The 16,240-nt window shown below is 40.5% G+C and overlaps 1 long non-coding RNA gene and 1 pseudogene across 2 annotated transcripts in view; one reads left to right on the top strand and one right to left on the bottom strand.

The window, feature by feature from the left end:
* Window positions 1-15,938, top strand: part of LOC117801979 — a 43,039-nt gene extending 27,101 nt beyond the window's left edge. The window contains exons 3-4 of one of the 2 annotated variants that reach the window (XR_004624925.1): window positions 13,815-13,886; window positions 15,756-15,938. This is a non-coding gene — a long non-coding RNA (uncharacterized LOC117801979). Of the gene's footprint in view, window positions 1-13,814; window positions 13,887-15,352; window positions 15,652-15,755 lie in introns of those variants that run through there. The other variant, XR_004624926.1, reaches the window with a different exon arrangement.
* On the bottom strand, window positions 6,853-8,271 carry LOC100467022 (annotated as a pseudogene).
* Window positions 15,939-16,240: the final 302 nt, after the last annotated feature.

The following is a 16,240-nucleotide window of genomic DNA, read 5'->3' as shown; positions in this document are numbered from 1 at the left end:
ATCTCTAATACATTTTAGAGAGATTTTTATTAAGTGGTTTATATAAATGATCATCATTTTTCTGAGTAATGTGTTTATAAGAAGCAGCTCATTTCCCTGTGGTGCCTGATGTAGCATAAATTTGATGAGAAAGAACCCTGGCATACAATCATATGTGATGTGTGATGAATTTGTAACATTGGCCCTCCCAGTTTAAACTGTCAGATGAGCAGTGAGAAACCTGTCTGGCACATACTTAATGAAGCATTTGTCAAACGATTGAGCAAATGAATGAGTGAATGAATCACTAAATTTACAGGGTTTATATATCATTGGATTTACATGATCAAGATCCTTGGTTCAGAAAGGCTGAGTGATTTACTTCCTAACATTCAGTGGCAGGGTGAGACAGGACTCAGGTTTCCTGACTTTCAATCCTGTGTTCTTTTTTTTTTTTTTTTTTTAAGATTTTATTTATTCATTTGAGAGAGAGAGCACAAATGAAGGGGAGATGGAGGGAGGAGGCAGTGGGGGAGGGAGAAGCAGACTCCTCGTTGAGCAGGGAGCCTGATGCGCCCAATCCCAGGACCTGGAGGTCATGACCTGAGCTGAAGGCAGATGCTTAACCATCTGAGCCACCCAGGCGCCCCTCAATCTTATGTTCTTTAATAAGATTTCAGATTGTGAAAATTTTCTAGAAGGCTTTAAAAAATCTCTACCAATTCCAACAACTAAAAGTACCTCTTTTATATCCTAGATATTATTGTCCTTCTGTGGAAAAGAATTCTTCCTTAGAAAATCCAAGACATTAGGTATTGATTGTTTTAAATATGCCTTCATGTTATCTGAACTGTTTCTGATAAACAAGATGCCAAAAGAGCCTTGGGGGGCCCTTTTATTTTATTTTATTTTCAAGATTTTATTTATTTATTTGAGAGAGAGAGCACAAGCAGGGGAAGCGGCAGGCAGATGGAGAGGGAGAAGCAGGCTTCCTTCTTAGCAGGGAGCCTGACACAGGGCTCAATCCCAGGACCCTGGGATCATGACCTAAGCCAAAGGGAGACACTTAACCAACTGAGCCACCCAGGTGCCCCTTTTATTTTATTTTATTTTATTTTATTTTATTTTATTTTATTTTATTTTTAAGAACGGGAGACCCTTTTGATCAAAGGTTTTCAAAGTGAGGGTCTTGACCTATTAGTGGTTAGGGAAATCAATTTAGTGGCTGAATTTTTTCACTAGAATAAAAAAGAAAATATCAGATTGAATTATCATATGGTAAGGGACTAAGTATTGTTTAGGGAAAACTTTTGTATGCACCTGGTCTCAATATAATTTTGTTTGTTTACTGTGGGTCATTGTCAAAATTGAAAAACAACAACAACAACAACAACAAAACTAGGGTTGGTGACCCAAGTGCCTAGAAGAGAGTAAGAATGTAACATCAACAGGTTGCCTGGGTGGCTCAGTGGGTTAAGTGTTTGCCCTCAGCTCAGGTCATGATCCCAGGGTCCTGGAATCGAGTCCCACACTTGGTTCCTTGCTCAGCGGGGAGCCTGCTTCTCCCTCTGCCTACTGCCCCTGCTTGTGCTATCTCTCTCTCTGACAAATAGTAAATTTTAAGAAATCTTAAAAAAAAAAAAAAAAAAGAATGTAACATCAGCATAATATGTATTTGGGGGGCATAAATTTAATTATTTGGGGTTGAAGGGAAGGGGAATGAGGAGGAATACCACAGTTAGGCCAGCCCTTAAAAGATACAGAGGAGGAAAAGCTCAGAGCCCTTGTCAAGGCCTGGAGATCTCTACATAATTGGTTGGAGACTTAGGACCCCTGAAGTCTCTCATTGGGTCCAGATTCAGCCTGAACTTGGGCCTATAATGGAATCTGATATGGGCAGGCTTGCAAGAGGCCAATTTGGGGCAGACATCTCACTGGGCTTGGGAGACGATCAAGGTCGTTGACTTTAAAGTTGGTTGAGCTCCAGTTATAAGTTGGGGGGTACCTGGGTGGCTCAGTCAGTTAGGTGTTTGCCTTTGGCCCAGGTCATGATCTTAGGGTCCTGGGGTCGAGCCCCATCAGGCTCCCTGCTCAGTGGGGAGTCTGCTTCTCCCTCTCCCTCTGGCCTTCCCCACCACTCATCTCTCTCTCTCTCTCTGTTTCAAATAAATAAATAAATAAAATCTTTAAAAAAAAATAAGTGTAGTTGGTTTTATTCAGTGCTAGATTTTGAAGGAGAAGCATGAAGGGATGTGTCTACTGAGTTGTGGAGGATCCTATAGCCAATGGAGTGGGGGTAGGCAAGGATGATACAATGGGTTTAGGAAGTTATCACTATTACCTGTTTTTCTTCAGACTGCTTACTTAGTATATAGAATAGTTATATATTTATAATACTAGTAGTGCTATCCAGAATATTTATTTGACAGAGAGAGAGACAGAATCCAGAATAATATCGAAATAGAAAAGTGATTACAAAATTGCTATATCCACCTTTTCATTAGCATTTTCCTAGGTATCTTTTCCCATTCCTTTATTTTTTCCTTTTTTGACATGTTGTTTTAAGTGTGTCTATTGTAAATAGGAGATAGTTATTTTTATTTAATTAAAAATACATCAAGGGGCGCCTGGGTGGCACAGCGGTTAAGCGTCTGCCTTCGGCTCAGGGCGTGATCCCGGCGTTGTGGGATCGAGCCCCACATCAGGCTCCTCCACTATGAGCCTGCTTCTTCCTCTCCCACTCCCCCTGTCTGTGTTCCCTCTCTCGCTGGCTGTCTCTATCTCTGTCGAATAAATAAATAAAATCTTAAAAAAAAAAAAAATAAATAAATAAAAATAAAAATACATCAAAATGTTAAATAGTATTTTGATTAAGAAGGTGACTACCTGTCAAGTTTCAAATATCTTAAAGAAGTAATTATAAGGAGGGGGCGCCTGGGTGGCACAGTGGTTAAGCGTCTGCCTTCGGCTCATGGCGTGATCCTGGCGTTATGNTGATCCCGGCGTTATGGGATCGAGCCCCACATCAGGCTCCTCCGCTATGAGCCTGCTTCTTCCTCTCCCACTCCCCCTGCTTGTGTTCCCTCTCTCACTGGCTGTCTCTATCTCTGTCGAATAAATAAATAAAATCTTAAAAAAAAAAAGAAGTAATTATAAGGAAATAATTTAAAATGTTAATTATAGGGGCACCTGGCTGGCTCAGTTGGTAGAGCATGCCACTCTTGATCTCAGGGATGTGAGTTTGAGCCCCATGTCGGGTGTAGAGATTATGTAAAAATAAAATCTTTTAAATAAGCAAATAGATAAAATCTTAATTATATAACTGGATGGGTTAAAACAGATAATTCACCAACTAATTTGAAATACAACTTGGAAATCTGAATCTATAAAATTATAATTACTATAGAGTAAGTGACCACAAAAGAAAGAAGGGTGGGAACAAATAGTACTATCAGGTCTTATTAAACCAATTGCAGATTAGTAGGGATTTGACATCTACCAATATAACTGAGAAGAAAAAATATATTAAAAATATAAAAAGTGTGGCTATTATATTTATATAAAAATACAGTTTTATGATTCCACTCTCAAGAATGCAAAGAGTTGAGTGTAGTTTTCTTGTTACTGTTTTTGCTTGTTTTATCCAGTAGCAGGATCGATTTGGGTTGAAATATTAATGCTCTTTTATCTGATCCTTTTTGTCATGAAGTGAAGAAGGCTGGCTAAGGATCAGAACCAGGAAAGTCACCTGGCCCACACTGGCATCGAATTTGTGGGATTATACGCATCAGATAACTCTCGGAGCATCTAGGTGGCTCAGTCGGTTAAGCATCTGCCTTTGGCTCAGGTCATGATCCCAATGTCCTGGGATTTAGCCCTGCATTGGGCTCCCTGCTCAGTGGGGGGTCTGCTTCTCCCTCTCCCTCTGTGTGCTTGCTCTCTCTTTCTCTCTCTCAAATAAATAAATAAATCTTTTTAAAAAAAGCATCAGATAACTCTCTAAATGGACCCACTACAAATAGCTATGAATTACATTATTATGCACACTGACATAATTCCAGCAGCTACATTTTCTGTTCTGATTATCTTTGCAGAGGATAAATTTTTTCTCTGTTTCAGTGTTAACAGAAACAGGATTAAAATTGGATGGTCACTGTGGTTAAACATGGACTAACCCAATGGGGCAACAGAGACCAAACAGATTCTCAAACCCAAGCTAAGGCAAAACCTAAAACTCATAACAATCATATTTCCAGGTAAAACAGAAATACTTTGTGGGCTCTAGTGAGCTAACTTAAACAATATCATTTAATAATATATCAAATGTCCCTGCAACAGCCATGGTTAATTAGTATAAGGCAGTAATTGTGCCAATGATATGGAAACACCATGATCATATCTGAATGAAGTAGTAATTATATCAGAAAGAATTTAAGAGATAACTCTATCAGAAATCATGTCATCAAACTTATTGGGAAAATGGTCATTGTTGAAGAGGTTTAATTCTCTCTACTTTTGGTCTCTTCAAAATTTTCCATTAAAGAAGTGATAAGCAAACAAAAGTGTGGAAAAACCTAAATCACTTTTTTACTTCTGTGAAAGTAGAAATAAAGTTTTAAGTGGCAGGTTCTAGAAAAAGTGAATACTACAGTGAGTATAACTGGCGTTTACCACAAATCAAATTCATATTCATTAAAATTTTTGCATTGATTTTTGTGTGTATATGTGTGGGCTTCAATGCTCATAATATATGTGGCAAGTTTGAGTAAAGTGTTTTTATTAAGTATGTCACAATATAAATGTCAGATATTCTTATTTATTTTGAAAATTACCAGTGGCCAATGTCACTGAAGCTGATAGATAGAGGGCAGCATGGTCTTGTCATTTTAGCAATACATCCTAAGAGATGGGCTGTGATCCCAGTTTTGCTTACTAAAGAAACAGACCAATCTAATCACTATTTAAATGACACTTAATAAGGGTTCAACACGGTACTGGAACAGTATGATAAAATGGGTATGGCGTTATGATAGGTCCGGAGTCTCACTTGGGCCAGAATCCTGGCTTGGCCACTTACAGCCATGTGATCTTGCGCAAATTAATTCAAACTTACTAGACCAAGCTCGATTTCCTCTTCTCTAAACAATAATAGCTAACTTAGAGGGTTGTTGTAAGGATAAAATGAGATACAGCTCATTAAGTAACTAGAACAGTGTCTGGCATATGGTATGTGCAATAAATGGTGGTTATTATTATCTGCCCCTCTGAATATGATATAGTCTCTCCATAGTGGTAAGTATAATGTAGAAATACCCATAGTGGCAAGTAGAATATACAAATAGAAATATTTTCCTGTTGCACTAGGCTTTCTAAGATAGACCATGTATGCAGGACAACCTACCTCTTGACGTGAGCAGCATTATTCAGATGCAGTTTCTTTGTGTCAGCCTATCAGGCATCTGTACTTTTGGATATCTTAACATCTCAGTGCCTGCAGTTTCCTGAGGCTTGCATTTTGAGGAATCATCCAAGTAGGAAGCAGGCCTCCTGAAACCTGTTCCACCCTCTAACTTTGCACCTGCCATCTCCACAGCTGGATTGCTCTTCTAGGCACCCTCAATTCCAATTGATCTGGGTCCAGGTCTGCCCCTGGTACCGTGACAATTTTGCCCAGAGCTCCCAAAGCCAGATGTCACCACTCCCATCTTATCCCTCAGATCAGATCACCCCTTGCATGCCATTGTCTGGGTGCAGTTTAGCCACTCTCCCTGGGCTTAGATGTTAAGACTTCTATACATCTCTCCAGCTAAGAGAGGGGCCATCTTTTCAATCAGTTGCTTTCCTACTGCTGCCTTATCCCAGGCTCTGTTTCCCACCCACCTCAACCCATCCTAGAATGCTTTATGATACAAATAAGTACCTTCTGTAGAAGATATCCACTAAGTATTTGTTGAATTAATGATGTTCATGTTAATGATGGGGATGGGAGGATATTCAGCTGGTATGGGCATGGGTATGAGTAATTCTGGAAGTAATTGTATATTTATTTTTTTTTTAAAGATTTTATTTATTTATTCGACAGAGATAGAGACAGCCAGCGAGAGAGGGAACACAAGCGGGGAGTGGGAGAGGAAGAAGCAGGCTCATAGTGGAGGAGCCTGATGTGGGGCTCGATTCCACAACGCCAGGATCACGCCCTGAGACGAAGGCAGACGCTTAACCGCTGTGCCACCCAGGCGCCCCTGGAAGTAATTGTATATTTAATACTTTATACTAGACCTTATCTTGGTGTCTTTCTTGTCACTTTGATTTCTGAATCTCATTCTCTGATATATTCCTGGGAAAGGCATATGAGAACAGCATTCCTTGATAGCAGTTTATTTGTGCCCTTTATATGTATTTTTTTTCTCAGGAAACTTTTGTTTTAATGGGTCTTAAAAATCTTTTTTAAGATTTTATTTATCTATTTTAGAGAGAGAGGGAGAGCACAAGCAGGGGGAGTGGCAGGCAGAGGGAGAAGCAGGCTCCCCGCTGAGCAAGGAACCCAATGTGGGACTCGATTCCAGGACCCTGGGATCATGACCTGAGCCAAAGGCAGATACTTAACCCACTGAGCCACCCAGGCTTCCCAGGGTCTCAAAATTCTGTGACAGATTTTTGGTCAAGTTGTTTCCATTGAAAAGTACTGATTTTAAAAACTAATAACTTAAAACTGCCACACACACACACACACACACAAAATGGTCCACAAACATTCTCCTTTCCTTCTGAAGGTTTTACAATGCATTGTTATCATTAACCAGTCTTTCACTATTAAACTTAAATGGCCAATTGACACAAACAGTTCTGAGACTGTTCTTCCACTACTGATTAAGACTGGGGTGGCAGGTATTGGGGATAATATTCATTTAGCCTTCTGAGCTTTCTGGACAGACTTGGTGACCTTGCCAGCTCCAGCTGCCTTCTTCTCCACTGCTTTGATGACACCCACAGCAAGCGTCTGTCTCATGTCACGAACAGCAAAATGGCCCAGAGGAGGATAGTCAGAGAAGCTCTCAACACACATAGGCTTGCCAGGAACCATATCAACAATGGCAGCATCACCAGATTTCAAGAACTTGGGACCATCTTCCAGCTTTTTTCTGGAACGACAATCTTCCCCTTCAGCTCAGCAAACTTGCAACAATGAGAGCTGTGTGACAATCCAGCACTGATGCATATCCAGCACTGATTTGGCCTGGATGGTTCAGGATAATCACCTGAGCCATTAAGCCAGCTGCTTCCATGGGTGGGTCATTTTTGCTGTCATCAGCCACATTGCCACGACATTTGACAGATACGTTCTTGACATTGAAGCCCACGTTGTCCCCAGGAAGAACCTCACCCAAAGCTTCATGGTGCATTTCAACAGACTTTACTTCAGTTGTAACATTGACTGGAGCAAAGGTGACCACCATGGCAGGTTTTTAGAACACCAGTCTCCACTCAGCCCACAGGGACAGTATCAATACCACCAATTTTATAGACGTCCTGGAGAGGCAGATGCAGGGGCTTATCAGTTGGATGAGTTGGCCAAATGCAATCTAGAGTTTCAAGCAGTGTGGTTCCACTGGCATTCCCATCTTTATGGGTGACTTTCCATCCCTTGAACCAAAGCATGTTATAACAGCACTTGGCTCCAGCATGTTTTCACCATTCCAACCAGGAATTGGCACAAATGCTACTGTGTCAGGGTTGTAGCCAATTTTATTAATGTAGGTGCTGACTTACTTAATGATTTCCTTGTATCTCTTCTGGCTGTAGGGTGGCTCAGTGGAATCCATTTTGTTAATACCAACAATTGGTTGTTTTACACCCAGTGTGTAAGCCAGACAGGCATGCTCACAAGTCTGCCCATTGTTGGAGATACCTGCTTCAAATTCACCAACACCAGCAGCAACAATCAGGACAGCACAGTCAGCCTGAGATGTGCCTGTAATCATGTTGTTAATAAAGTCTCTATGTCCTGGGGCATCAATGATGGTCACATAATACTTGCTGGTCTCGAGAATTTTCACAGGGAAATATCAATGGTGATACCACATTCACGTTCAGCTTTCAGTTTATCCAAGACCCAGGCATACTTGAAGGAGCCCTTTCTCATCTCAGCAGCCTCCTTCTCAATTTTTCGATAGTTCTTTTGTCGATTCCAGAACATTTGTCGATCGGATGACCAGTAGTGGTAGACTTGCCCGAATCTACATGTCCAGTGATGACAACGATGATGTTGATGTGAGTCTTTTCTTTTCCCATTTTGGTTTAGGTTGAGCGGTGGTTTTCATGACACCTGTGTTCTTGCGGCAAACCCGTTGCAAAAAAAGCTGTGCCTTTTATGTTTGAGTCAGTTTTGCCCCACAACAGTGATTTCAACCTTCAGTGTCTCAAACTTCTCAAAGCTCTGGTCACCCCCTTCTACCCTCATTGGCAATAGCAAACCCACCTCCTACACAATAGAGGAAATAGAAGCCCCATTTTCTCAGTATAAGACATAAGCCTACTTCCCTCCCTCCTGTTGTTACAACACAGAGCCCATCCTTATTGGTTTTTAAAGTTAATCCCTCTTCTCTTTGTTTAGATTTTATTCCCTCCCTCTAAGGAACATTACACTGTCAGTTATCCTTTTCTGTTCTTGTATGTTCAAACTTTCTGTCTTCTAATTAGACCTTATCAAGTTTTAAATACAGTCAAGTCATCCCCAATTTTTTGAAAGGGTCACTCAATCCCATATCCCCCCTCCAACTATCATCTTATAATCTCCTTCCCTTGTGGACACACTTTTTCAACATATGATTTGTACATGCTATGTAGCTGCTGTGGGTGCCTTCTCAGTATCCATCTCCCCTGTTTGCTACAGAAACTGATTCTGTTAGGAATGACAATGAGTCAAACTAAACAGCAACATTTCCCAGCTGCCCTGATAGCTAGGAGTAGCCATATGACATAGTTCTGGCCAATGATAAGTAAGCTGAAGTCAGCTGAGGATTTACAGGAAATGTTTGCTTTCCTGGTATAGGTACCAGACCTTTCCCCTTGATGTTTCTTTCTTCTGCCTATCTGAAACACTGGCTTGAAAGTTAGCAACCATCTTGCATGCCCAATGGGGAAAAAGCCACATAGCGGGGATGACAGAGCATAAGGAAGGACTCTAGGACATTGGTGACATCATGGAGTCAGTGCACCAGTCTTAACTGTCTCCCTCCGTCATACTTGTTATATGACGAGAATAACCCTATTTAGTTGAGCAACTGTCATCAGGATCCATTACATGTGACCAAATGCAATTCTTAATCTATACTCTTGCTGCCTACATTTCCTCACCTTCTGCTCACTCTCAAATCATTCCATTCTGGCTTCTGGCCCATCATTCCACTGGGCTCACCAATGACCTGCATGTTGTGAAATCCAGGGGATATTTTCAGTTCTCGTATTTCTTAACCTCTCAGCAGCATTTGACTCTTGTCCATGGCCTCCTCTTTGAAACACTGTCTTCCCATGGCTTCCACGACCAATACTCTCTGAGTTTGTTCCTTCACCTCCAGGGGTGCCCTCTCTGTTTCCTTTGTGGATTACTCTTCCTCTTCTAGCCACACTCACTGTCTCTCGGCCTCTAAGACAGACCATGGCCTTAGTAACATGCTCTTCCCTCTGTTGCAAATGCTTTCCTCTCCTTTCTTTTGCCAGCTTAGTCTTCCTTATCCTCCAGTTCTCCATTCATTCTTCATTTCTTCAGGGAAGCTTCCTCTGAACTCCTTGTGAGGTCATATTTCCTATTGTATATTCCTTCATAGCTCTTACATAGTTACAACTTCACCTTTCTTAGTGTGACTCTTTGAGTAAACTGCCTTCCTCAGAATGTAGGCTCCATGAAGACAGGGATGGCCTACTTTTGCTCATCATTGTATCCTGAGAATGCAAAATGTTCCCTAACACATAATATGTGCTCAATAATTAGTTCCTGGATGCATAAATGGATGAATATATAATTATATGGTGATTTATTTGCCTACCCCTTATCATCTGTCTTCTTCCAGCTCCATGAGAGAAGGAAACACATCTATTTTGTTCACAACCACATATGCATTGCCTAACACATACTGCATGGCACATAGTAGGAAACACAGTACATTTTTAACGAATTCAAGAATGAAAGAGTAGGGTACCAAGAGAGACATTCCAATAGTTCTTTCCCTAATATGTCAGTGTTTGGATATTATTTTACTATCTTTTCATAGAGTTTCTGGTTACAGTAGAGTACCAAATACCTCTATTGTCTCTAGAGAAGAATCTTTTGGAAAATATTATCTGCTACCTTGTTCTCCTTACAATATGCTATGTCTAAAATAGGTTGTCTATAAAGATCTTGAATCTATACACTTCTTCCCCTCTTCATTGCCACCACCCTAGTCAAGCTCACATATTTCCCCTGGACTGAATTGGACCACAGACATTTCCTTAAGCATGATTTATTAAACTATATATAAATTTGGATGATTCAGAGTTTTGACTGTACCTCAGGGCCAAAGATCATATCTGTTTATGTTTTCTTCAAAGAAACCTAACAACATACAGCACATACATAATTTTTTATTTTGTTGTGGTAAATATTTCATTTACTTAAGGAAAAGAAGTATTTTTAAACCAGCAACAAATCTTTGTTTTCAAATGACCAAACTAAAAGCATTAAAAAAAAAAAAAAAGGCCAATAACCTTTTAAGTCCCCCTACCTTCCTGCCTCATGAATTTTTAGTCATTGAGGTACCTGAGATGCTCAATGAGGTTGACAAAAAGAGTAATTTATGCAATTGTGACAGATTTGAGAATGCCCCCAGCCTTGTAGTCAGCATATCTGGATCCTGCCCTTCCACCAAGGCCAAGCACCTGTCTTTCTTCCTCAACAGGTCTTCCTTTCACTCACTCATAGCTGCGCCACCTCGACTTCTCTGTCTAATAAACATATGTTTGTATATATCCCTTCTCTCCAGTCAGCCTGGGAAGGATACAACCCGTATCTTACACATTGTTGTATCCTCAGGACCTAGCACAAAGTCTCACTGATATAGTGTTTTGCTGATGCTGATGCTTATTTTCTTTTTGCTAATAAGATTTACCAAGCAGCTCTTCCTGTGCCAGGCAATATGTTATGCTCAGCAAGTGCTATTATTGTTCCGTTTTCCCTGATGAGAGTTTAAGGGACTTGCACAAGTCTTGTAGCTAGTGAGTAACAGACCAGGGGACTCAAACACAGATTACCAAATTCCAGAGCTGGTGCTCTTAACCATTCGGCAATCCTGCCTGCCATGAATATTCATAGGTTACAAACTCCAGCCAGGCTGCCTTTGCTCCTAACTTTCAGAAGGCAGCAAGTGATCAGCTTTGCTTACAACTGATCAGGAGCATTTCAAATGTTTTCAAACGAAGTTGTAAGTCTGCAGATAATTAAGAAAGAAACCATTTTTGGAAACAACAGAAAGGGGTGATGTGTAGAGGCCCACTTTGACATTTCAAAGTGCATTTAAACACATAGCTCAGGGCTATAAAAAGTCACTATACTGAGATTGCAGAAGTATTAAAAATCAAATTGCCTTATTAATTTTTTAGAGAACTGTAAATGACAACCTTTCATCTCTGGGGAAATCTTTCCCTAAAGCTCCAAGCCTCTTGGTGACTGGGATGAATAAGTTGGCCTCCATCCTTGTCATGTATCCATTCTTGGTCCCAGAGGGTCAAAGAAAACCATCTCATTTTAAAATGTAAGCTTTATTTGTTGAAGTTTCTAGCCAGTTAAACTGGAAGCAGGAAAATCCATTTCATGTGACATGAGAGCAGAAAGCATTTCACCACAGTCCAGCATAATGAGGGAAGACTAGTCAAGGTTATTATTAAGGTTTAATCTCCTCCTCTAATTGATAAGGTTGATTAATACTCTTCCTGTCAAGAAAAAAAAGAAAAAGAAAAAAGCTTTACAAAGTCTTGACTGTTGATACTTTAACCAGCTTACCCTTTTGTATTTTGAGTGAGAGGCTCCATGTCATGAACCACTGAGTTTCCTTGAAAGCTCCAGAGAATCAAACAGTTGCAGAAAAGCCCAGGAGCAGATAACCCAGAGACTTAAACCTGCAGCAAAATGGAGTTTCTCCAAATTAGGCATCAGAAGCAGCAGATAAGAGCAACTGGCAACTGAAGATATCCTGTTATTCTCTGGGCTACAGTCATGCTGGCAGCTTTAACTAACTAAATTTACTTGTGAGTTCTCCAAAGGGAGTGACTGTGTTGCACCAGGGTCATTTTTCATAACATACTATTTTGCAAATAAGTTCCTAGGACCTTGTAAAATATTTGACTTCTGAATGTCAATATAAGTATTAAAATGCCAGCATGTCCATTACATATCCCAACTACAAAAAATATGAGTTTAACTGTTCACTGGAAATAGAAACTCTAATAATATTTATGACTTATTAGAGCATACAGTCTTCATTTTGAAAGACTTAAAGCCTCTAGGAGGTATTTATCCAAAATTAGCATCCAGTAACAACACCTTGGGATATCCCTGTTTTGGCAGCATCTGCAGCCAGATCTTGTTACAGTTAATAAACTAATGCTGGAGCTGCTGACCTTAGGAAGACAGGTGTCCTCTCTAACAGTAGGTCCATATTCTGGTCAATAAGAAATTTACTTGCTCGATTAAATTGGCTTGAGGCCTGGTCTGTTTGCTCCGATATCTGGCCAGCATTGTCACCTCTTCATAAAGGCTTAATGGAGTTTTCATCTCTTCTTCACATAATTTGCTCTGTAATTAATTGAGCATTACATTTCCTGAAAGAAATATTGTTTTGTGGCTGAATGCATAATACCATTTACTAATTTATTAATCTAATATATATTGAATACCTCCTATGTGTCAAGTACTTGGCAGGTCATGGAGATACAAAAATTAATGACAAGTAATCTCTACTAATTAGCTCAACTTAGTAGCCCAATAATTGTTTGAAGGATCCAGGTCTTTCTATCTATATTTTATCCAGGCAGCCCAATCTGCAAAGACCAATTCAGGTCTTATCTCCTCATACGTTCATTTAGGAAAACTATTAGGTTCCCCAAACTGTGAGGCACTGGAATGAAAAAGATGAGGAGAATAGGTCTCCAAATCACCAGGAGCTTCCAGATTTGTAGGGAGGTAAGCGATGTAGACAGGACCAGATTGTGGAAGATGTTTCAAGTCAGGCTAGTCAAGGAATATGGGTTTTATACTATAGCAGTGAGGAGCTTTATGAGACAGTATAAAGGAAAACAGAATCATGGTTAAATTTACATTTTAGAAAAATCAGTTTGACAATGACAAGGATGAGTGGCCAGAAGGAAGGCAATCAGAGGGAGGAGAAATCAAATTCCAAAGCAGTTGAAGAAATAGAAATAACAAGATTTTCATAACAAATTGAATGTGAAGACTGAGGGAGAGGATGAAATCTAGAAAGACTTCTAAGATGCTGGTCTGAGTGGCAGCAGGAGAAAGAGAATAGGGTTAGTAGAAAAATGACTTCAGTTTTTAATGCATTTTGGGGATGCCTGGGTGGCTCAATCGGTTAAGCACCTGACTCTTGATTTTGGCTCAGGTCATGATCTCAGGGTCATGAGATCGAGTTCCACTTTGGACTCTGCACTCAACGGGGAGTCTGCTTGAGAATTCTCTCCCTCTCCCTGTGTCCCTCCCCCTGCTCATGCTTTTTTTTTCTCTCTCTCTCTCTCAAATAAATAAATCTTTAAAAAAAATTTTTTTGGAATGTGTTTTGTTGCAGGTGCCTTTGGAACATCCGTGTGTCAGCATCAAGTTTGCTGCTGTAAATGTTTGTCTGAAACTCATGAAAGAGGTAAGGATTCAGGACTCATCACCTTATAGATTGTAACTGAAACATAATTACAAATGATATTGCCAGTTCTGTAGCCAGCCCATACTACTCCCTAGTCTCAAATGTCTTGTACTCATCCAGCATTCATTTTTTAATTTATTTATTATTCATTAATTTATTCTTTCCCTTGGTTGACTAATAAAATGAACTCCAATATCATACTCCTGGTGACATGAAAGATTCTGGGAGTACACAGATAAATAAGCTTTAATTCCCTACCCTAAAGGTAACCGGCTGTTGATTATAAACTAATTCTCTAATTCTGTGTGCGTCTTATTCTCTAAGAAGAAGATAAACTCTCAAAGTAAGACACTCCCTTAAGCTCCTTTAAAAAAACATCCCCATAAAGACTTAGCACAAGTTCTGCTCTTTGTAGATGTGAACCTTGAGTGATAGATTATTTATTTAAAAACACTTTAGGCAGCTAGGTGGCTCAGTCAGTCAAGAGTCTCAGCAGGGATCCTGCTTCTCCTCTCACCACTCCCCCTGCTTATGTGCACGCTCTTCCTCACTCTCTTTCTGTGTTTTTAAATAAATAAAATCTTCAGGGAAAAAAAAAGGACTACTTAGAGGCTAAAGGCAGAGACCTATGACTTTTTAAAAATAAAAAGATAGCATGTGTACGTAAAAGCTCATAAAAGTAAGGTTGATAAAATTTTATAAAATGGACACATGTACAATGAAACCTAGACTAAGAAACAGATAATGACCAAAACCCCAGAAGCCCTCTTCTGCCTTCTAGTTACTACACACCATGTCCACTTGCTTCCCCGGAAGCTCTCTGTCAATGCCTAAGCATGGCATCGGTACTGGTACCTGGATATTTCTGCCCAACATGGGTCCCCTCTATGAGCTGGCCAAGATTTTCTCAGAGCCTCTGCCTACTCTGTCTGAGGCTCTTCCCACTTAGTCCTCTTTTCTCTCCCCTCTCCTTTCCCAGGTGTCAGACCTGCATCATGGTCTGAAGATTTACTCTGACTACTCCTTTAATAGATGTTACCAGCAATAAACGTCTTGCAGTTCTAACTCTGCCTTGATGTCTGCTGCCCAGAGAACCCATCAATACAGGTGATACTGGAAGTGGTCTGAAATGACAAGCCCAGTTTGGGGACTGGACCACACACCTCCCTGCTGGCTAGGAGGACCCATTCAAGTAGTATGTGGGCACGGATAGTCTCAGACAAAAGTGGTTGTCTAATTGCTAAAAATATCACTGGTCGTGACTTGGGAGTGACATCCCAGTGGAGAATGCCCTGGCGGGTGAGATGATTCAAACCCTTTCATTTTTATTTTTGTTTAAGATTTTATTTATTTATTTGAGAGAGAGAGAAAGAGAGTGAGAAAGCACAAGCAGGGGGTGCAGCAGAGGGAGAGGGAGAAGTAGGCTCCCTGCTGAGCAGAGAGCCTGACGTGGGGCTCCATTCCAGGGATCTGCAGGGTTGGAAGGCCTGATAAGGGGCACTCTTGCCATTGGACACAGTGAACTACAAGCTGTGGCTGCTACCTGGACATCTTGGATTCCTGCGTCTAGGGGCCAGCAGACAAGAAGAGTCACCATCTTGGCACAGGTCATTGTCCCTGATCAGCAAATGGAGGATCAACTCCTGTTACATCATGGGGACAGGGAAGATTATGTGTAGAATTCAGGTGACCCACATGGGAACTTCTCTACCCAAATCCCAACTATGGGGTTCCAAAAGGAGCAACCATGCTCTTCTATGTCCTGGCTCCCACCACCAAAGTTGATTGGCCTAAGGATGAATACCTAACTGACGATAGGTGGCCACTCATAGTCCTTCCCTTGAATTTTTTTTCTTTTTTTTTTTTTAGCTGTAACTGAGAAAAGAGTCTCTCTAGTAAGGCGGGTGTAGGAGGTAGACTCCGGAGTTATTGGTTTCTGGCCATGGAAGAAGCCCATCTACAGTGAGTGAGAATGAAGTCAACACACACAGAAGTACAAAGACAAGAGACAGAGAGTGCCTGCAGCATTCAGTTGTTTGAGGTCCAGCTGTATCCAGCTCTTCTAGGTTTGATTGTTTTAACCTTTTCCTTCTATTGGATAAGATAGTCTAGTATGTTTCCAATAAATAATCTAATTGGAATCAGACATCCATGATATGTGATCGTTTAGGTTCTGGCATTTAGGAGCATCCTACACCTATTTTATATTAAAAGTTAACATTGATAGAGTTGAGGGTTTATTATGTTCCAGAGAGTGGTCTAAGCACTTTACATGTCTGAATTCATTTAATCTTCTCAGCAACAATATGAGTCTAACCAAATGTCCTCTCTTGGTTTCCCCAATTTACATATAA

The sequence above is a fragment of the Ailuropoda melanoleuca genome, chromosome 4 (assembly GCF_002007445.2).
Source record: "Ailuropoda melanoleuca isolate Jingjing chromosome 4, ASM200744v2, whole genome shotgun sequence".
NCBI classification, from domain to species: Eukaryota; Metazoa; Chordata; class Mammalia; order Carnivora; family Ursidae; genus Ailuropoda; species Ailuropoda melanoleuca.
This window is presented reverse-complemented; position numbering and strand designations above follow the sequence as displayed.